Source organism: Pseudophryne corroboree, chromosome 4, assembly GCF_028390025.1.
Source record: "Pseudophryne corroboree isolate aPseCor3 chromosome 4, aPseCor3.hap2, whole genome shotgun sequence".
NCBI classification, from domain to species: domain Eukaryota; kingdom Metazoa; phylum Chordata; class Amphibia; order Anura; family Myobatrachidae; genus Pseudophryne; species Pseudophryne corroboree.
This window is the reverse complement of record NC_086447.1, coordinates 40513334-40528236: the sequence shown is the minus strand read 5'-3', so window position 1 is coordinate 40528236 and position 14903 is coordinate 40513334. Positions and strand designations below refer to the sequence as shown.

Below are 14903 nucleotides of genomic sequence, written 5' to 3'. Positions count from 1 at the left end.
CATCTGCGATCAGTTCAGTGCTTGTCGTTCCTGGTTTGACGTCACAAACACACCCAGCATTCGCCCAGACACTCCCCCGTTTCTCCAGCCACTCCCGCGTTTTTTCCGGAAACGGTAGCGTTTTCATCCACACGCCCATAAAACGCCGTGTTTCCGCCCAGTAACACCCATTTCCTGTCAATCACGTTACGTTCGCCGGAGCGAAGAAAAAGCAGTGAGTAAAAAAACTATCTTCATAGCAAAATTACTTGGCGCAGTCGCAGTGCGAACATTGCGCATGCGTACTAAGCAGAAAAACGCTGCGATGCAAAGAAAATTACCGAGCGAACGACTCGGAATGAGGGCCTATGCCAGGTTTACTGTGGAGCGGGAAAAGACACTTGTCTCGAGCCCCAGTCAGAGACTGAGTAGATAACTATGCCTGAGTGAATACACAGCTGGGGGGAGCACGAGACAGGAGGATTGAGGGGTGTCCCGCGACCTGAGCGGGAAAATTACTGCTCTCGAGACCCCTGAAACCAATATAAAAGGAGGGGATCTCAGCGCATTGACACACTGGTGCCCTTTCGGTGAGCAAAACTTCTCTCTCCTCCTGCCCTGCTGTCAAGAGCTGTAAACATTAAGCGGGAGCAGGGGAGAGGAAGGAGCCTCAGTCCAGGGGGAAAAGCACCTGAAGATCGGGCAAGAAGAGGAGCCGGACGAGAGTGGAGGCGATGAAGCGGTAGCCAGGTGAAGATTGAAGATTGCAGCAGAGATCATCAAGAGCGGAGACCGAGGAGGCAAGCACAGCGGGAGACACACAACATACTCGGTACATCGTGGTAAGATAACCCACCTTAATAGCTCCAGTGTCTAGCGCTGCTCCCCGCTAAAAGCTTCTACTGTCAGTACAGATGCTCCGCTTGTACCGCTGCTGCTGATCCCACCTGCCGGCACTGCCCACCGCATTCACATGTTAGAAGCGGCCGCCCAAGCTCCGCCTTGTACAGCCTCCCATGCCGCTATCTCTGCCTGCCGGAGCCGCTTACAGTCTCCGCTCCATGCTAGAAGCCGCCGCCCAAGCTCCGCCTGGTAAAGCCTCCCATGCCTCTATCTCCGCCTGCAGGAGCCTCTTACAGTCTCCGCTCCATGATAGAAGCCGCCGCTCAAGCTCCGCCTGAAAGAGCCGCCTCTGCCTATATCCCCGCCTGCCGGAGACAATTACCTGTTTCACTATAGATATGAAGATGCATCCCACACACTAACTGTTAGCGCTTCACAAAGATTTACAGTCCCGCTGCGCTGATAATCTAGATGGCATTTTCCCAGCTTCTTATGCAACGCCTATCACAATCCCTGAGTGCACCTGTCCACGTTGACTGACAGCATCATGCCCACTGGTAGCCATAGTTACTGACAGGTCTCCAGTGACTGCCAATGAGAGTGAGCGGGGGTTTGGTCAATATTGAACTGCAAAGGCAATGGGCAGGAGCCCCATTGTGAAGACAACGCAGGTCTGTGCTATATTATTTGTTTTATGTCCTGATAGCCCTACCTGGAGGGATCACCTTGCATGACATGCAGCCTGTCCTTATTTGTGAGGTAACAACTTCAGCTGTATAGATAAGGAGGAGCTTAGTGAACTTATTCTACGAGTCACAGAACTGGAGAATAACTTATGCCATATTGTCTGCAGGCATATATATCTATATATATATAAGACAGATGCTCCTATATTTACTTAAAACACTGAGGAGAATACTTCTGGTTAACATGATAAATACCAGGCTATAAATAAGGGATCCCCGTATATATTCCATACTGAATTAAAAGGAAAGGAGTTATCATTATACATTAAAGGCTGTATTAATCCGTACTTTATAACTAAAAAGGACTATTAATATATATGTCTACATATAGACTCATAAATACATATATATATATATATATATATATATATATATATACACAGCCTAACTAGCCATTGGATATAGATAGATGAATACGGAGTTAGTAACAGAAATAACCTCTCTGTTGTATAATACCCATCCTTTGAAAGAGTTCTGCAATTGGATACAATATTAACTTTGTGTCACATAACAGGAAGTCATTGATACAAGTAACATTCTTCTGAATATAACACCCAGCTAGGATAGCTTTAGCAGTATTGGATATATCCAGTTCTTTTGCTATTTCTACAGAGGATTTCAACCCCTGGTTGGAGGAAAAAAACTATTACCTGGGAATACATATCTATATATTCAATATTCATAGGAGCCAAGATTTTAAAGTGGTGGAGAAAGGACCGATAAATATATATGCATATATATATATATATATATATATATATATATATATATATATATATATATAAATTTTAGGAATGGGCTATGGACTTTAATTCATCAGATTGTTATGTCAGGACTGTTATAGTAACTGTTATGTATAAATGAAATGTAATATGATTTAATGTATTAATATTACATGGAGGAGTAAGGAAGAATTATTCCGTATAGTAAGTGTTTCATTTGTTGAGTGTACACTGGAATAATTCCTATGTACGGTACATTCATTTATGGTATATATGTAATGTAATATGAATATTGCTACTGTTATACATTTATAAATAGTACTTATATGAAAAGGCATCTAATGAGTGTTGATTACTTACCTGATGTATGGATTAGAGTGGAGGATTGGAGAAATAGAAGGTACGTGGTTAACTGCAAAAGATAATATAAAACAATAAAGTAGTTAGGGTTTTTCCCAAATTTACCCCTTCACTATAGAATACTATATATCATAAATTTGGGTGGAGACACTATAAAGAAGGTGACGATTTAGTAACCATAAAATCAACCTCCTAATACTTAGGGTTACATATAAATTCTGATTTCAGGGACACAATAAACACATCCAAAAATGTCAGTGCAGCTTGTGGCAGAAGCTCCGTGAAACAATCATTAGATGAGGAGGCATCTGATTAGGGTTCTTCACACATCTTAAACTCAGCTAAAGGAGGGGGCGACCTATCAATTAACTCAACTATGAGACAGTGGGGCAAATGTACTAAGCCATGGAGAGTGATAAACTACCAACCAATCAGCTTCCAACTGTCATTTTCCCAACACAGCCTGTAACATGGCAGATATGAGCTGATTGTCTGGTAATTTATCTCTCTCCGCTTTATTGCTGTTTGCATGGATGAGTACATCTCCACTAATGCATATCACCAGGAAAAAACGGGCAGCAAAACACGCTGGCTGCTACATTAACACTAGCGCTTGCCGGCGAGCAGGTCAGCTGTGAATATCAGCAGAAGAAAAAGTGTGGGGAGCGGCAACGCTAAATTTAATTAAAGAGAAACGCGTTATATCGGCCCCTAAAAGCGCCCAATCTCCTTCTTCCTGTCTGTTCCTTTTTCAAATGACGTGCCCTCTTATTGTCACCAGAAATTAACCCTCTCCGACACAGAAAGGTTTCTAGGGGTGGAGGAGGTTTAAATGCCCAGATATCCCCAATTCTGGGTTGGGATCCAGACTCTAGGTCGACAGTAACTAGGTTGACACTGTCTAGGTCAACCACTATTGGTCGATAGTAACTAGGTCGACAGGGTCTGTAGGTCGACGTGTTCTAGGTCGACAGGTGAAAAAGTCGACAGTTTTTCACAATTTAGTTCATTTTTTTGAACTTTTTCATACTTAACGATCCATGTGGACTACGATTGGGAATAGTAACATGTGCCCGAAGCATGGCGAGCGAGGCGAGTCATGTGAGGGGACACAGTGCGCTAATTGGGGTTCCCGGTCACTGTACAGCGAAAATGACACAAAACCACCCATAAAAAACTCATGTCAACCTTTTGACCTAGAACATGTCGACCTAGAGACCCTGTCACCTACCAACCCTGTCGACCTAGTTACCATCGACCTTACATACCACACCCTCTGGGTCAAACAGGGAGAGTAAAGAAGATGTTAGAGGTATTTCTTATCCTTAAAATTAACTATTAGTTTAACAACGTTGCAGTATTGTACCTCAGTCATCACATCTATACCTGCGACCACATTCCCACCACGAAAGCAGCCATGCTATGTCGCGCTACCTGACATACCGCATTCTACCACCTCCCTACCGCCCAACTTCTGTGATATCAGTTGGCTCATTTTTGCCTTATCACAAATACCCAGAGGAACCTGGTTTATGTCAGTATGTTTCCTTTCCGCAGGTTTGTGGAGATTAAATCTATCCCGCTCGCTGGCTCTCAGACCTTCCACGCCATCACAGACATGACGGGCCGCTACGTGAACCTCATACTACGTGGAAAGACCGGATTTCTAACTTTTTGTGAAGTTCAGATTTTCGGCGTTCCTGTATCTAATGAATGCGGTAATTAATGATCACATTTACAGATAACAATGAAGCCTTATCTGCAGGATCTTTCTTCCAGAGAAAACTTTCACCTACACACAGGGGACCTCATTCAGGGTTGTAAGCAAACCAAAAAAGCACACACCTGGACGAAACCATGCTGCACCGCAGGTGGGGAATGTGTAACATGTGCAGAGAGAGTTAGATTTGGGTGGAGTGTGTAAAAAATAAAGCAGACAGTATTTACCCTGCACTGAAACAATATAACCCACCCAAATCTAAATCTCTCTGCACATGTTACATCTGCCTCCCCTGCAGTGCCACATTTTGTTTGCCCAGTTGCTTGCCTTTTTGGTTTGCTTCCACATCTGGATAATCCCCAGAGAGTAAATTTAAGGACTGATTTGTTTTTTGGAACATAAAATTCCCCATTTATGTGATAAGGAAAAAACAGGAATTCAAGGTTGAAACTAATTACAGGCATTGCTTATTGTTCTGCTTCTATCTCTCATATATGTATGTAAACGTTACTGGGGGTCAGTTCTGCATTTCTATAACTGCCCCCACGCTGCAGGATTTTCCTATTCAGTAATAAACAAGCATTTCATGTCTCCTTCATTTATTTTATTTGATAAGAATATTACCATAACGTGTTAGAGCAAAGACCTCCATATTTGTGTTTCCATATTTGTGTTTTGATTTGTCAGATGTCTACACACCTGTAACTTTGGTCGTGATACAGAGATGGGCGCAGCTCATACAGTAGCTGCGTCTTTGGGCGCAACTGCTGTGCCAAACATGCAAAAGTATCAGGAGGCACCGTGAGGCAGGAGGCATTCATTTGCCTGAACATCGGCCATGTCAGTAGCCCTCGGGTTATGCAGGATGGCCAGACTGTTTCATGCTGCTGGACTATGAAATCTGAGTCCGATGACGCATACTTTGGCCTCGCCACTCCCAGAAAACGGGGCCAACATGCCTCCATTTTTGGGAATGCTGAAAATTCTGCCCGCACCGTGCCCCCAAATGCCGCTTAGGGGGCACTGCATGCGAAGACCCAGGACACGTTCTGCCCATGCACAGAATGAGGACCCCACAACCATCGAGTTTACCCAGTCAGGCCCTGTATACAGTATCTAGGGCATACTTACCTACTTTCTAATGCTCCTCTCTGGGAGAAGCCTGCAGAGGAGATGCTGCAGGAGACTTCAGGGGGCGGGCCGGGCTGTGACAACAAAAAGCCCCGCCCCCAATCATGCCGTGATTTGCGGGTCTGCAAGAAGGGTGCGGAGCTAAAATGACACGATTCGCGTCATTTTAACCCCTTCCCCACCCCACGGATCCGCGAATACGGGAGAGTATCTCTCCATCCTGCCCACATCACTAGGGTGCGAGCAGGATGCTGGAGACCTGCCTACTCTTCTGGGTGGTGCAGGGGGCTACCCCAAAAAACGGTAGCCTCCCACAGCTTCCGGGAGAGTAGGCAAGTATGATTGTATGAATGCTAAATTGATTTCTCACAAATATTTAAAATGCCGGCCCTAATATATATTGCAGACGCCAGGCACTTCTTATTACCATATATGATAAAGGTGCACTGTACATCGCAAAACACTGTATCCCATAGGAGAAAACAATACGCTCACACATTATCTAAATTCCAAAGCTCATTGATGTATATATTTGTTATTAAAAAGGATATGGATTCAATATATATTACAAAGTACAGTATACCTATAGTTACAACTCATACAGTAAGCAGTTAATACATAAAGTTACATACATCCAGTTACATACAGTTACAGGCCAGCGATACAATACCATTCCCTCAATGCTTATGTGTCTCTCTTTCTCTAAAATCATGCAAGACCTCCATCATTGTCTGGGACCGATAGTTATTGTCTGGGACCGATCAGCAACTCTGAGACCAAAAAGCCACACTGAGACCAAAACAGGCACTAACTTCCTGTGTGACCAGTAAAATTATCTAGTTTCTGGGGAAGGGGACTCTCTCTCTTATTCATGATTGAGTCACTAGTTTCTTTGTATGTGCTGAACATGCTCAGCCCTTGGGGACGTCCAAAGGGGCTGGCCTGAGCTTCCTGTCTACTGTTCTAACAAGAAGTGATTTTAGCTTTTATACATGTAATCATAACTATCCGCTGCAATGTCCTACAACTTAATAACAAGTATCAAATTGACTTACACATTAAGCTGGTTGTTTTAATAGTAAACATGACCGGTGTATCTGGTTTCGTTCAAATAATACACATACATGACATTAATTCAGTATATATAATTCTAAATCATCATGAGGTCTGGCACTTGATATTATTATAATTATGTACTGCATGAAATAAGTTCGAATCCATCTTTGTGGCATGTCTGTGTAAATGCGTGTGTTACCATATATTGCTGTGCTTGCTGCGCGTATTTGCAAGTATAGCGACTTAAATGTGTGTAGCTTGTATGTTCTCTCTATGTAATATTTTTTACTTTTCAAGTTCTTTGTCAAGTTCTCAAATGCTGGCTCATCTCAATAAGGTACTGTACTGTCACCTCAGTGGTATATTTCTGATCAGTGTGTGGATCAATCATGACATGAGGTTGTCTTCCAAAAACAACCCAAAAAGACACAAATACCAAAACAAAAACAAATTTCGAAGAGAGTGATTCGTAGAGTGAAGATCTGGGAGTGGTTCCGAAGCTACATAATACTAGTGGCAGTATCTATGATCACAATAGTACAATTTCAAGCTTTTCTCCTACTTCTAGGGGTGCCATTATCTACACACAAATTTCTGCGCAATTTTTTCTTTGCGGTAAACACAGCAGCATCCGTGGCGGCAGGAAATGCCTCTACCCAGTTTGAGAAAACATCAGTGCACACCAATACATAACAATAATTCCTAAAGGGTGTTAACTGTACAAAGTCGATTTGTATTTCCTGAAAAGATCCGTCTGCAGGAGGAATATGGGATGGCTCTGTTGGTATTGCTTTACCAATATTCTTCCTCAAGCAAGCAAGACAGGTCATTGCTCTCTTTACCTGCATGAGAATAGAATGCTGTCGCTCACCAGTAGGCTCTCATCAGCCTGCACCTACCCTCTTTGCCTAGGTGAGTCAGACCGTGTGCCACCTCAGCTAGACTTGGAAGGTATACTCTGGGGGCTACTGGCTTACCGTGTCCACCTGCCCACAGTCCTGAGGACTCCTGGCCATACCCCTTTGTCCTCCAGACTGCCTCTTCCTGCAGGGAACACAAATTTTTGTATCTTAATTTAACTATCGTGTGTTTGCAATGTAGAGTACCATGAGCATAACTCAAAAAAGAAAAAGAAAAAAGAAACATCTCTAGAGGAGAGCAGGAAGAAGAAAATGAAAAAGAAAATGTCAGGTTTGTCATTCACCAACAGGCATATCAGTGTCTATACAAAATTTCCCTTCACCAGTATTCCCATTCTCCACCCTTTGTGCATGACAAGGCACAATGCAGTAATACTGGTGTCATCGTGCTGTTGAGATATACTGGGTTTGGGCAGAACTCTGAAGGATCTAGGCATGTGGAGTTTGAACTGTACTTGGGTTCATGTATTGTACCACCCTGTGTGAACGCAAAAGATGAAGAGGAAACAGAATAGAGATGTAGAGAAACAGAATAGAGGTTGGTGGCAGATAAGTTTGTAGATGTGAAGAAGATTTTATAAAAAATTGACAACTGGATTGGGCACTGCGGGGAAGTGATTCTCTACTTGGTCTACTCCCCTTAAAAAAACATTTCTGTGTGTCTTATCTCTACTGGGACTATCCCAGCCATCAATCCAGTGTCCTGTCCATCCTAAGTTCATAGGGAACCCGGTATCTGTGAGTTCATTTCCTCTACCTGTGATGGACATGCATCTAGAACAGCGAAATGTAACATTAGTAAGTTGCATTTATTTTGTTCTTCCCATTAGCCGAATCTGTGTTTTCTATATGGCTCGTTATTCCTTACTATATGTCCCTTGGTCCCGTCTATGTGTTTAATAATGTGGCTTGTGGTTTCTGTCTAGGGGATCTATATTGACTATGTGTCCTACTACTCCTACAATCTCTGGCAAAATGCCCTTCCTTCCTACAAGTGTAACATATTATTGACAATTAGGGATCTGGGGTTTGGACTGATGGGTCTTTCCTGTATGTGCCAGTATACTTACCGTCCTCAACCTCTCCACCTGTTGTTCTCTGCGCCTAACACTATTCTTGTGATGTTCAATAGCACACTATCTAAGATTAGCTACTGTGACCTTTCCAATTTTGCAAAGAAGTCTGCACCCTGACACTCAATGCCTTATTGAGCCCGTCCATTTGCACAGAGACAGCCACCTCCCATTTGCCGAATTAGTGTTTACCAGTCGTCTTATCCAGATGGAGAGTTTTCTATTACTGCAAGAGACAAAAACAAAAAAAAGTTTAACAAGCTTCTAGGTCATGCAAAGTATTCATTCAATCCTTCTCATCCCGTATTAAGGGTCACTCTGTACATGGTCCATCAAACATTTCCGAGCTCATCTTTACTGTACATGGTCCATCAAACATTTCCGAGCTCATCTTTACTAGGGGCATTACTAGGAACAAATACTTCTTATATGGTAACTGAAAGAAATACCCTGGGGTTACCTTGTCTCTGTCCGCTTTCCTGCTGGCAAATATTAATGGGGGTAATTCCAAGTTGATCGCAGCAGGAAATTTTTTAGCAGTTGGGCAAAACCATGTGCACTGCAGGGGGGGCAGATATAACATGTGCAGAGAGAGTTAGATTTGGGTGGGTTATTTTGTTTCTGTGCAGGGTAAATACTGGCTGCTTTATTTTTACACTGCAATTTAGATTGCAGATTGAACTCACCACACCCAAATCTAACTCTCTCTGCACATGTTATATCTGCCCCCCCCTGCAGTGTACATGGTTTTGCCCAACTGCTAAAAAATTTCCTGCTGCGATCAACTTGGAATTACCCCCAATGTGCGGACAGGTTTTTTCTCCATTTCTGACGTTACTTTCTTGATTTTTTTTGTTTAATTTTTTGGATTTTACTATATATGTACACAGTGTCGGACTGGGGAATGTAGGGCCCACCGGGAGAATGCAGTGGTAGGGGCCCATGTTTAGGGGTGTGGTCAGTCTGCAGAGGGGGTGTGGCCTGCCACCTCATTGGTTTGACTAACCATTAGAGAGTGCAACGTCTGGTCCCTTTCATAAATATATACAGTAAATTCAGCTGCTGCATGCATGATAATGTACCAGATTAATAACAGAGTAATAACAGCAATGCACTGTAGAGAATACACCATAGTCCAGTATAAGGTAACATACATATAATGTATAATTCAAGTGCACAGTCTGGAACCTGATCCTTAGAGCAGGAGGTGGGCCCCCAGGCAATGGGGCCCACCAGTGGTTTCCCCGGGTGGTATTCATGTGACCGCCGGTCAGCTGACCGACAGTCACTTGACCTCCTCCGTGAGCCCGACGGCTCACTATCCCGATGGTCGGCATGCCGACCAACAGGGACTATTTCCACTCGTGGGTGTCCACGACACCCATAGAGTGGGAATAGAACCCGTGGCGACCACAGGTCGCCACCAAGCCTGCAGCGTGGCGAGCGCAGCGAGCCCGCAAGGGGCTTGCTGCACTCGCCCCTCCCCGCCGGGATCCCGGCGTCGGTATGCTGCCGGGATCCCGGCGTCGGTAAGGTGACCGGCGGTCAGGAGACCGCCAGTCACAAGTACTACACCCGTTTCCCCTGTACCCCTGTGGGCCAGTCCAAGCCTGTATGTACACGAATGATACCATACTTACCTGTTCCACTGGTCTCAGCCACTTCCCCCACTGGCTACTGCTCTTCTTTTACCGGTTGGATACTCCTCTGGGTGCATAAGAAATGGTTCAGGGATCCTGCAGATAGCGTGCACATTCTAGTATACTACCCAGACCGGCGATTGTGTCGGCATGGGTTTATAGCGCTGTGGCAGAGTGGACAGGTACCTTATCAGCAGAGATTGAGACCCTAGTAAATATATTAAAGATGCTGTCTTAAGTGATAGATATATAGTTATAAAGCATGCCCAAAGAGACATGAGTATACTGGGTCCTAGAGTCAAAGCTATGTCGATCTCTGCTTGACGTGTCCTGTAGAATATGCATTGGACAGATGATGCTGACTTAAGAGGCATATGGAAGGCTGAGGATTGTGTGGAGAAGGGTTCTCGGGCCTGGTCTCCACAGCTATAGCTGGTAATTCTGCTAGTTTGCCTTATATTCCTGCACAGCCTAAGAAAGCACAACATTATTAAATGCAGCCTTTCGAATAAAGAAACAAGAAAGTCTGAGGTGCGTACTTTCTTGTCAGAGGCGGGGTCAGAGAAAAGAAGCTGCACAACACAGCTAGTTCCCAGGAACAGAAGTCCTCTCCGGCCTCTACAAAAATCCACCACTGGCGGAGCTAGGCTCGGTGGGGACACGCCTTCGTAAGTTCAGCCACAAGTGGGTTCACTCCCTGTTAGGTCCCTGGGCAATAGATATTGTGTCTCAGGGATACAAGCTGGACTGTGAGAAGATGCCCCCTCACCGACGGCCCTGCGGGCTTCCCCCCAAGAGAGGAAGCCAGTGTTAACTGCAATTCACAAATTGTATCTTTAACAGGTGGTGGTCAAGGGTCCCCTCCTTCAACAAGAGGGTGTTATTATTCGACCATGTTGTAATCCCGAAACCAGACGGTTCGGTCGGACCCATATTGAATTAAAAATCCCTGAACATAGACCTGAGAAGGTTCAAGTTCAAGATGGAATCGCTAAGAGCGGTCAGGGCAAGCCTAAAAAGGGGGAGACTTTATCGTGAATCGGGACATAAGGGATGCATACCTTCATGTCCCCATTTATCCACCTCATTAGGCGTACCTCAGAATTGCGGTACGGGATTGTCATAACCAAGGTAATGGCGGATATGATTGTGCTCCTGCGGCAGCAAGGTGTCACTATTATCACGTACTTGGACGATCTCCTCATAAAAGCGAGATCAAGAGAGCAGTTGCTGAACAGCGTATCACTTTCTCTGGAAGTGTAACGGCAACACGGCTGGATTCTATATATTCCAAAGTCGCAGTTGGTTCCTACAGCTCATCTGCCTCTCCTAGGCACGATCCTAGACACAGACCAGAAAAGGGTTTATCTCCCGATAGAGAGAGCTCAGGAGCTCATGACACTGGTCAGGAATCTATTAAAACTAAAACAGGTGTCAGTGCATCACTGCACTCGAGTCCTGGGAAGGATGGTGGCATCATACGAGGCCATCCCCTTAGGCAGGTTCCATGCGAGGACCTTCCAATGGGACTTACTGGACAAGTGGTCCGGATCACCTCTTCAGAGGCATCGGTTAATCACCCTATCCCCCAGGGCCAGGGTGTCTCTCTTGTGGTGGCTGCAGAGTGCTCACCTTCTCGAGGGCCGCAGATTCGGCATTCAGGACTGGATCCTGGTGACCACGGATGCAAGCCTCCGAGGGTGGGGGGCAGTTACACAGGGAAGAAATTTCCAAGGTCTGTGGTCAAGTCAACAGACTTGCCTTCACATCAATATCCTGGAACTAAGGGCCATATACAACGCCCTAAGTCAAGCGGAGATCCTGCTTCGCGACCAACCGGTTCTGATCCAGTCAGACCGCAGGGGTTCATGTAAACCGCCAAGGCGGCACAAGGAGCAGGGTGGCGAGGGTAGAAGCCACCAGAATTCTTCGCTGGGCGGAGAATCAAGTAAGCGCACTGTCAGCAGTGTTCATTCCGGGAGTGGACAACTGGGAAGCAGACTTCCTCAGCAGGCACGACCTCCACCCGGGAAAGTGGGGACTTCATCAGGAAGTCTTTACGCAGTTTGCAAATTGATGGGAACTGCCTAAGGTGGACTAGATGGCGTCCCACCTCAATAAAAAGCTAAAAAAGGTTCTACGCCGGGTCAAGGGACCCTCAGGTGATAGCTGTGGTCGCACTAGTAACACCGTGGGTGTTCCAGTCGGTCTATGTATTCCCTCCTCTTCCTCTCATACCCAAGGGCTGAGAATTGTAATAAAAGGAGGAGTGAGAACAATATTCTTTGCTCCGAATTGGCCAAGAAGGACTCGGTACCCGGAGCTGCAAGAAATGCTCTCAGAGGACTCAGGGCTTCTGCCTCTCAGACAGGACATGTTGCAACAGGGGCCCTGTCTGTTCCAAGACTTACCGCGGCTGCATTTGATGGCATGGCGGTTGAACGCCGGATCCTAGCGGAAAAGGGCATTCCGGATGCAGTTATTCCTACGCTGATAAAGGCTAGGAAAGACGTGACAGCAAGACTTTTTCACTGTATATAGCGAAAATAGGTTGCTTGGTGTGAGGCCGGGAAGGCCCTACAGAGGAATTCCAGCGGGGTCGATTCCTGCATTTCCTACTGTCAGGAGTGACTATGGTCCTAAAATTAGGATCCATAAAGGTCAAGATTTCGGCCCTATCCATTTTCTCTCAAAAGAACTGGCTTCACTACCTGAAGTTCAGACGTGGTTCCGGGGGTGCTGCATATTCAGCCTCCTTTTGTGCCACCGGTGGCTCCTTGGGATCTTAACGTTGTGTTGGATTTCCTGAAATCCCACTGGTTTGAGCCACTTAAGACCGTGGAGCTAAAATATCTCACGTGGAAAGTGGTCATGCTATTGGCCTTAGCTTCGGCTAGGCGTGTGTCAGAATTGGCGGTTTTATCATGTAAAAGCCCTTATCTGATCTTCCATATGGACAGGGCAGAATTGAGGACTCGTCCCCAATTTCTCCCTAGGGTGGTATCATCGTTTCATTTGAACCAGCCTATTGTGGTGCCTGCGGCTACTAGGGACTTGGAGGATTCCAAGTTGCTGGACGTAGTCCGGGCTTTGAAAATTTATGTTTCCAGAACGGCGGGAGTCAGAAAGTCTGACTCGCTGTTTATTCTGTATGCAGCCAATACGGTTGGTGCTCCTGCTTCGAAGCAGAATATTGCTCACTGGATCTATAGCACGATTCAGCTGGTTCACTCTGCGGCTGGATTGCTGCATCCAAAATCGGTGAAAGCCCATTCCACAAGGAAGGTGGGCTTTTCTTGGGCGGCTGCCCGAGGGGTCTCGGCTTTACAGCTTTGCTGAGCTGCTACTTGGTCGGGGTCAAACACGTTTGCTAAGTTCTACAAGTTTGATACCATAGCTGAGGAGGACCTTGAGTTTGCTCATGCGGTGCTGCAGAGTCATCCGCACTCTCCCGCCCGTTTGGGAGCTTTGGTATAATCCCCATGGTCCTTACGGAGTTCCCAGCATCCACTAGGACGTCAGAGAAAATAAGAATTTACTCACCGGTAATTCTATTTCTCGTAGTCCGTAGTGGATGCTGGGCGCCCGTCCCAAGTGCGGACTCTCTGCAATACATGTATATAGTTATTGCTTAACTAAAGGGTTATTGTTATGAGCCATCCGTTAAATGAGGCTCAGTTGTTGTTCATACTGTTAACTGGGTATGGTTATCACAAGTTGTACAGTGTGATTGGTGTGGCTGGTATGAGTCTTACCCTGGATTCCAAATCCTTTCCTTGGTGTGTCAGCTCTTCCGGGCACAGTTTCCTTAACTGAGGTCTGGAGGAGGGGCATAGAGGGAGGAGCCAGTGCACACCAGATAGTACCTAATCTTTCTTTTAGAGTGCCCAGTCTCCTGCGGAGCCCGTCTATTCCCCATGGTCCTTACGGAGTTCCCAGCATCCACTACGGACTACGAGAAATAGAATTACCGGTGAGTAAATTCTTATTTTTTCTGTACAGAAAATTAGGATTCACTCAAGTTGGCAGCTTTACCCCCAGAGGCAATTAAAAAAAATTATTTATACTAAATTTTGTATTTATATTAAATTTCTTTAGAAACCGGGTAGTTTGGTGCTATTATAGCGTGACTACTGTCCCGCCTTTAAACTAAACGAACTATTGTGTAATTTGTATGTAGCGACCATATTTCTTACGCAATTTGCGTAAACACGAACCGTACGTCCGCAATTAAACAAATTCCACAACTTCTATAAATGTGAGCAATGTTAACTATAATCGCTCACTTAACACAACACACAGTTTCTTTCTGTATAAACCCTCTTACTACTAGGCCAGAAATGCGTTTTGTGATTTTACTCTTACTTCCTTAACATTTATTTTAGTTTTAACTATATAGCAACAAAAATATCTCCGGTTTCACACAGATCTATAATGACTCTAGCAATAATCAATAATTTAAATGATATGATTCAGATTGGATAGCCATCTTGCAGAACATACACTGATATAAACACACACATAATTATAATATTATATATATATATGTACCATTCACTGGTCTCCTCTGAGACTCATTTACCCATTCAGTGCTTCTAATTTGCATATCAATGCTGTGTGCTTTTGTCTGCCTGTAAACGTGGTTTACACTGCTAAGAAAAAGCAGTTACACAGGTTAATTTGCATTTCAATGGCTATCTTATAGCAAGCAGA

General features: G+C 45.0%; 1 long non-coding RNA gene across 1 annotated transcript; it reads left to right on the top strand.

Annotated features, from left to right (window-relative positions):
- The first annotated feature begins 438 nt into the window (after positions 1-438).
- Positions 439-4963, top strand: LOC134908828 (uncharacterized). Its single transcript, XR_010175806.1, has 2 exons — positions 439-1493; positions 4208-4963. It is a non-coding gene; the product is annotated as an uncharacterized LOC134908828 (long non-coding RNA).
- The last annotated feature ends 9940 nt before the right edge of the window (positions 4964-14903 follow it).